This window comes from Anoplopoma fimbria, chromosome 7 (genome assembly GCF_027596085.1).
Source record: "Anoplopoma fimbria isolate UVic2021 breed Golden Eagle Sablefish chromosome 7, Afim_UVic_2022, whole genome shotgun sequence".
NCBI classification, from domain to species: domain Eukaryota; kingdom Metazoa; phylum Chordata; class Actinopteri; order Perciformes; family Anoplopomatidae; genus Anoplopoma; species Anoplopoma fimbria.
In genome coordinates, this window is record NC_072455.1 from 6,018,179 (window position 1) to 6,026,560 (window position 8,382).

Consider the following 8,382-nt stretch of genomic DNA (forward strand, 5'->3'; position numbering starts at 1 on the left):
TTTTTTTTTTTTTTTTTTTGGAGAGGATGGCAAGATTATTGACACTTGCTGCCTCTCTTAAGTAGCTGAGTCTTTCCTGGTATCTGGACGAATGTTTCAGGGAAGCTGGTGCGCAACGGTGGCTGCTGCTGCGGCTCCAGATTTCCTGAGTAGAGCCAAAGAAAGAAAGAGGACAAGGAGTCAACCTGTATTTATAGCTAGATACAATTAGCATCTCTGTAGTTGTTTTGAGAAGGATTATACGTCCTGGCCATTAGCCTCTTAGTGGGGGGTAGTGTGTACAGAGGTGACTGGCTGATCAGCTTGTTTGGCTTATAGCCTGAGGATACATTGACTGCTGGGATGACTGCAGTGAGCAAACAAGCAGAGGATAGGGTTATTTGATGACAGGAGCTGGTGGAGATGCAGCACAGCCTGAGGAGGAGGAGGAGGAGGAGGAGGAGATGATGATGAGGGGAGAGTAGATGTGGAGTGAGAGGCTGCACTGCTGCAGAACACCACTCAGGTGTTTTGACAGCAAGCAAACCCAAGAAGCCAAGAAACGAGGCTATCAATGCTTTTATAAATGAGTGAAAACTTTAAAGTGGTGTAGAGGCACTAAATCTTGGGGCCATGGTCATGAAAATCTGTATCACATGTGGCTGGACATTTGGCTGAGAGGACACGCCGGGACACAAAGCTGCGATCCCCGACCAGCTAATACCCATGTAATTAAAACAGACATCCTCAGCGACCTCACGACAAGGCCTAACGAACACGCCCCTAGACATCGATGTATGGCAGTGCAACTCCAGGACAGGGAATTAATGATCTGCTGCATGGTTCAATCCCTCTGATCTCAGTAGCTCATTAATCAGTCTTAGGAAAATGTTCTTATTAAGTAGGTTAAGGATCCTGTCAGCATCTGTCAACTTTAATAACAACATGTTACACTGCATTTGCACATCATACCCGAGAGGAAATATATACACATGTCACTAGAGAATGTTAAGTTACAGATATTAAATTAGCATTTCCATTTAAAGCCTAAAACAAACGGCTCTAAAGGCAGACATAGATTAATCCCTGGACTGAATATGAGGCTTTGCATAAAGGTTGCAGTCAGGTGAAGGATGATCTGGTTTAAAATAAGGTGAAGTGGCTTAAAAGTTACTACAAATCTGTCTAGAATGCCGCTATGAGCCCGCCACACATCAAGGGCTGATCTATGGACATCAGGAGTCCCCACTTGTTTGTGCAAATAGTTAGGTTTTGTTGTTAAGATCAATACTAAACAAAAAATAGAAATATTTCTTTCGACAAAAACAGTTTGTGTCATCTTAAATACCAGACTTTTTTTAGTGCATAGTGCTTTAATGTTTTATGCATCTATTGTAAAAGCAAATGATCATCTACTAATGCACACATAGAATTAGAGAACAATTAATTTAAAAATAAAATGAAATGAATCTGATCAATTTTCTTTCTTAATTTTTGAAAAAGTGTATTAAAACATAAAGTCCTCATCTTAAGACTCATACACCAATTGTGTTTCTCAGGAAAACAAATATACATATTTTTTAAATGTTTACTGATGAAACACAGGAAGATGCTACATATTATATTTTTTCCTGAATGGTAGTAAAGTATATGCAATGAAAAAAATCAAATTGTTTTTATTATTTAAGCAATAAAAATGTTTATTCAGTTCACAAATTCAGTTTTACCCTCAAATAGTTTTTCTCACTATTGCAGTTATCACTGAGGCTTCATTGCCTCTAATGAAATTTTGTCAATGCCACAGTTTTAGAAAGACTGAATTATATAGTAGTTGCTTGAAAAGTTTGTTGTAAACTTGTTTTGTCAGAGATACAACTAACATATATTCTACGTGTCACAGTTAAATTATTAATACTCATTGTTTAGTTCATGACATATATATATATATATATATATATATATATATATATATATATAAAACATTACAATCTACCACAAGTTGGAACAATGTAAAACATTCCAAAACCCAAAGATATTCACAATAGTATAAGACAGAGAAAGGTAGTGAATTCTCATGTTTGAGCAGCTGAGATGAGCAAATATGTACTAGATGAGTTACTTTAAGCAATTAATCAATTATTAGACTTGACACAAGTTAATTTACGGTCAACTGGTCGACTAATCCTTCCAGCAGCAGTCATGGCGGACGCTTCTATACCTCAAATCAGTCTGGGGTATAGAAGGCGTATAGAATTACTTTAGACGCAGTAGACAATCATTTGATACGTGTTAGAGCCTAAATCTAGATCAACATACCAGGTGGGATTGGTGAGCTAATGCAAAGGGGGTTAGGTGTGGTGTGGTGTGTGTGTGTGTGTGTGTGTGTGTGTGTGTGTGTGTGTGTGTGTGTGTGTGTGTGTGTGTGTGTGTGTGTGCGTGTGCGTGGGTGTGTGTGTGTGTCCGCCACACTCTTTTGGCGCAGAAGGGGAGAAATTAGCTCAGTGAAGATCATGCTCACAGTTAATCTAACCCCTCCAAGTTTCAGACACTTTGCGCCCATGACCACCACCACACTTACACACACACACACACACACACACACCTTCAACCCCCCCCCCCCCCCCCCCCCAAACCCAATCTGTTTAACACTTTGAGAGCAGACTGAACCGAAATCTGCTTAAGCGCTGCCAAGCCGTTTGAATAGGATGAATGATAAGATGTCGATGGGATGAACCGATTATATATGTGTTTGTAGAAGGGAGGGGCGTCGTACGTATCACATCTTATACTTTATATCTTTGTTAAATAATACGTCTTTACATCACTGATCATGCTTTTGTCATTAGTGCCTTAAAGGTGTAACTTCAAGGCCATTTAAATCCAATCACCTTGACCATGTATTTTGGACAGCATAGCACCACCTCTCACTGCCACTGTTATTATACTCATCTGCAACAATTTCGGACAGACTTTTATTTTGAAATTGATACAAAAAATCTACATAGTGTTGTACTTTTAAATGCCAAAGAGAATTATAATACGTAAACAGAGATTTATTCAAAGTAATGGTGCTTTAAACAATTTGAAGAGGCATTCTTAAAGGAAAGAACTTGGATGTCCACTTTATCTCTACATATAATAGTCTTTAGGTAAACCCAATGTTGCAACAGCGAGTCATCCCATGTGTTTCTCTGAACTACTGCATAAGATGAGCCATGAAAAATGCTCATTTTTACACTTCGAAGAAGTTTAAACCCGACCCAGCCGGCAGATGGATATCTGTTTGTTTACCTTCAAGTGTAACGTATGCAGGATATTAGAATTGGAAAGCCAAAATTGCTTGTTAATGTGACGGTGTCCTAATTCAGGTGGTGAATCACCCAAAGAACACCTGATCCGAAGGCCAGACTGAGCCAACGCCTTTTCCCCAAATGGAAGAGACTGAAAACTACTGGTGCATTCAGGTGCTCCTCATCAACTCATCAGGTAAGAGACTCTTCGTGTTTATTGCCAGGAAGTTGACCTCAAATGGTAAAATGAATGTAAATATGCGTGCAACAGTAGAGTTCAGTTCTAGCTTTCGTTATTTATACCCTGCAGATTGTATGAATAGTGTAGTCCATGTTTACCAGTGAGCCAACCTGATGAAAAAACACGGTAAATACAACGTGCTCATGTGACATTTTCCGACTTAATGAGTTGCCAGGAGTCAATTGATGCACACAATGGATTAAGAGACACTGAGGGCTGCTGTGGGTGAAGCGTTTTTGTCCTCCAAATTCAGGCAAAATAATGTGGAAATTCTCAGTTGGCTTTGTAGGAGCATTTGACACGGGAGAAACCTTACCTGGTCATGAAATGCATGAGTCCAACTAATACATACTGCCATCGCTTTAAGCTTCTAATCAGGGTTAACAAGTGAAGAAAATGGCTGAATATGTTGCTCTTTGTCCAAAAGAATGATTGACATTTTATCGAATCAAACTTCTGGTTACACCATAAAGTAAAAATAACTATAAAGAGTGCAGAAATTATAGTTTTCAGAAGATCTAAAACTTTAGTTCCATTGAATTTGTGTTTTTTGGATACTGTTTAACTGTATTTTAATTCAACAACAAACTGAAGAATATGTTAGATTTTTAAGCAACTACAAATGAATGTACACACACACACACACACACACACACACACACACACACACACACACACACACACACACACACACACGCACACACACTGCCTCATTGGCCGGACCTATAGATGGTGGAACCCCACTTGGCATAATTAATTAGAAGCTTAAGCAGAAGCCTCCTTCTTAAAAAAAATGACCTGTTGATTTTGCCAACAGGCAAAGCGGGGGGTGCATGCAATGTGTGTGTGTGTGTGTGCGTGTGTGTGGAATGGGGGGTATTACCATGCTGTATAAATCCACACCAAGCACAATTAACAAGCAATTGGGAGGAGAAGTAATTAGTATTATCTGCTTATCACCGTCGACCCCTATTCTAAGGAAAATGGGTTAAAAAAAACACACAATTACACACACTCACACACACACACACACACACACACACACACTCTCACACACACGCACACACACACTAATTCCCTCCAGGCAAATGTGTAAGGGCTAATTACAAGCTCATTTGCAACTCAATAGCAGTATCCTCCCAGACAGGTCTATCCCCTCCCCGTGCGTCCTCCCCTCCCCTCGTCCTCAGCATACTGTGTTTAGCTTTACCTCTCAGCCCACGCACACACCAAACAAACGACAAAAATTGCTTCCAGCTCCGTCACTGTGGGGTGAGAGGAGGAGAGAGAGAGGGAAATCTCTTGATCCAATAGACACAGGTGATATAAAATACATGTGGAACGGGGGATTTCATTAAAACTTTAAACCAAACAGAGGTTTAAATCAGATCTCCAGCTCAATTTGATGCATATATTTGAATATATATATATATAAAGCATGAATACAAATTAAGGAAGTAGACGCACATTGTACCAGTGTGAATATTTTAAAAAGTGCTGTTAGCTGTGTTGAAGCTTTTGACTAATAAATGCTTTCAGAGACATTGTGATCATTTAGGAGAAAGGTAATGCCAAGCTTGTAGGCATGTGAAATCTTACTGTTCAAATTAGGGCCATACCCTGTGTGCTTAAATGAATGTAATTTGTACATTTATTCAACTACTAAAATTTTGAGCAACCCAGATAAATATGTAATGGACATTAACAAGAATGAAAAAAAAAAAGGGCTTTCCTCGGTAGAAGGGAAATGGCACAATAAATTCTGGTCTTTATTTATCATAATAATGTTAATGATGTTAATGTTATGTATACAGTGGGGGAAATAATTATTTGATCCCTTGCCGATTTTGTAAGTTTGCCCACTGACAAAGAAATGAACGATCTATAATTGTTATGGTAGGTTTATTTTATCATTGGGAGACAGAATATAAAAAAAAGAATCTAGAAAATCACATCATATAAAAGTTACAAATTGATTTGCATTTGATTGAGTGAAATAAGTATTTGAGCCCCTACCAACCCGCAAGAATTCTGGCTCCCACAGACCGGTTAGATTAGTCCTTTCACTTTAAGAAAGTACTCTGAATCTCAACTTGTTACCTGTATGAAAGACATCTGTCTCAATTCATTACCTGTATAAAAGACACCTGTCCACAGAATCAATCAATCAGATTCCAACTTCTCCACCATGGGCAAGACCAAAGAGCTGTCTAAGGACGTCAGGGAAAAGATTATAGACCTGCACAAGGCTGGAATGGGCTACAAGACCATCGGCAAGCAGCTTGGTGAGAAGGAGACAACTGTTGGTGCGATTATTCGGAAATGGAAGAAACACAAAATGACCATTAATCGCCCTCGGCCTGGGGCTCCACGCAAGATCTCGCCTCATGGGGTATCGATGATCATGAGAAAGGTTAGGGATCAGCCCAGAACTACACGGGAGGAACTTGTTAATGATCTCAAGACAGCTGGGACCACAGTCACCAAGAAAACTATTGGTAACACACTACGCCGTAATGGATTAAAATCCTGCAGCGTCCGCAAGGTCCCCCTGCTCAAGAAGGCACATGAACAGGCCCGTCTGAAGTCTGCCAAAGAACACCTGAATTATTCAGAGAAGGCTTGGGAGAAGGTAATGTGGTCAAATGAGACCAAAATCGAGCTATTTGGCATCAACTCGACTCCGTGTTTGGAGGAAGAGAAATGCTGATTACAACCCCAAGAACACCATCCCCACCGTCAAGCATGGAGGTGGAAACATTATGCTTTGGGGGTGTTTCTCTGCTAAGGGGACAGGACGACTTCACCGCATCCAGGGGAGGATGGACGGGGCCATGTACCGTGAAATCCTGGGCAACAACCTCCTTCCCTCAGCCAGGACACTGAAAATGGGTCGTGGATGGGTCTTCCAGCACGACAATGACCAAAAACATACGGCCAAGGCAACAAAGGAGTGGCTCAAGAAGAAACACATTAAGGTCATGGAGTGGACCTTAATCCCATAGAAAACATGTGGAGGGAGCTGAAGCTTAGAGTTGCCAAGCGACAGCCTCGAAACCTTCAGGATTTGGAGAAGATCTGCAAAGAGGAGTGGACCAAAATCCCTCCTGAGATGTGCGCAAACCTGGTGACCAACTACAAGAAGCGTCTGACCTCTGTGCTTGCCAACAACGGTTCTCCACCAAGTACTGAGTCATGTTTTGTTAGGGGATCAAATACTTATTTCACTCGATCAAATGCAAATCAATTTATAACTTTTATATAATGTGATTTTCTGGATTTTTTTTTTGATATTCTGTCTCTCAATGTTAAAATAAACCTACCATAACAATTATAGATCGTTCATTTCTTTGTCAGTGGGCAAACTTACAAAATCGGCAAGGGATCAAATAATTATTTCCCCCACTGTATGTAGAAATAGAGTTGTTATGTTCTGGTCAAAGGAATATCTTTTTTTTTATATATACATTTTTCAAAAGTCACTTGAAGGGCATTAACCTCGAATGAGTCAGGTCCAGCTTCTTAAAATGTCATCATTTGTATATGCAGATAACAATAAAGACCCTTTTTCATACATCTTCTAACTCAAAGAGCTGTCCCTCCACGATAAAAAAAAATACATTTATTAAAGTTTCAACAATGAACTTTCATTTTGTTTTGATTTTTGCGGCCCATGTTGCCTAAATGGTAGTGTTACCAAGCACTCAGTCCTGGTTCTGGTTCCCACTGTGCCTCCCTTCCCTCCAGTGGGCCCAGCAGTTCTGCGTGGGTCTACATCGCCTTGGTGTCATATGTTGGATCCCAGCCGAGCAGCGAGGTGAAGCTCTGCTCGTGGCCCGAGAAGGAGACGCCGTTGCCGGGCGCAGAACTCTCCTCCTCCGCCTGAGCTTCCGGCTTCGGGTCGAAGGTGGAGGCTAAGCCGGGTCTGAGTCTGTCTGCGTAGGGCTGGTTGTTGCTGGTTGTTGCTGGAGGCCACACTAGAGTCTGAGCAGAAGGAGTTTCTTGAGGGTTTTCCATAACCAGTTCTCACAGTAACTGAATATGACAAGCATGTTCAAGAGGTCAGTTTTTTATTTTTCATTTTTTTATTTTTATCTTGTCTTTCTTCTACTATGTCTCTTGTGTGCACTTTACTCTATGCTGCTGTAAGCCTACAAATTTCCCCGCTGCGGGACTAATAAAGGATTATCTTATCTTATCTTATCTTATCTTATCTTCTTCAGGAGAAGGAGATTCTTAAAAGTCTCCGATCTTGCTGCACGTGACTCGACTCCCTTCACACAGAGGTGGTGTTGTGTCACTGCGCCTGGTTTTCGTGACATAATGTAATTTCCGGGGAAATCCCCCTCTGCGTGAATTAATAAGTGAGTCAGAGCAACAAGCTCCTCTACACCTCAAGGTGTGAGGTGAAAAGCTGTCCAGAGATTATTTGTGTAATGAGATGATCTTTCCAGGTATCGTTAATTGTCGGATGGTATTGTTGTTTCCTCCACTACAATGAACCAACCTCCAGACTGTATCATGCTCGCTGTTGGAGGATCAGCTTACCACAAGCTCACAGTTGGTAAATGCTAATTTAAGCCTTTAAAAAAATAGCCCGGCGAATCACTGCTCCTGCTGGATTATTTGTTTTCCTGTCTGATTGTGGCCATGGAGGGTGTTTGATTACTGAGAGGTGGCTGTCTGGGTGACTCTGTAGGTGATGTAACGGGCCGAGGTACATTTTCAGATTCGGAAAGCCTGGAAACAAATTATAGAAATGTGCTGTCCCCCCAAAGTGACTCTAAATGTCCATCCTCCTAAACTGTTAAAAGAACAGCTGCACATTATATTGGATAAAACAAATAATAGTTATATGATTAACTTGTATTT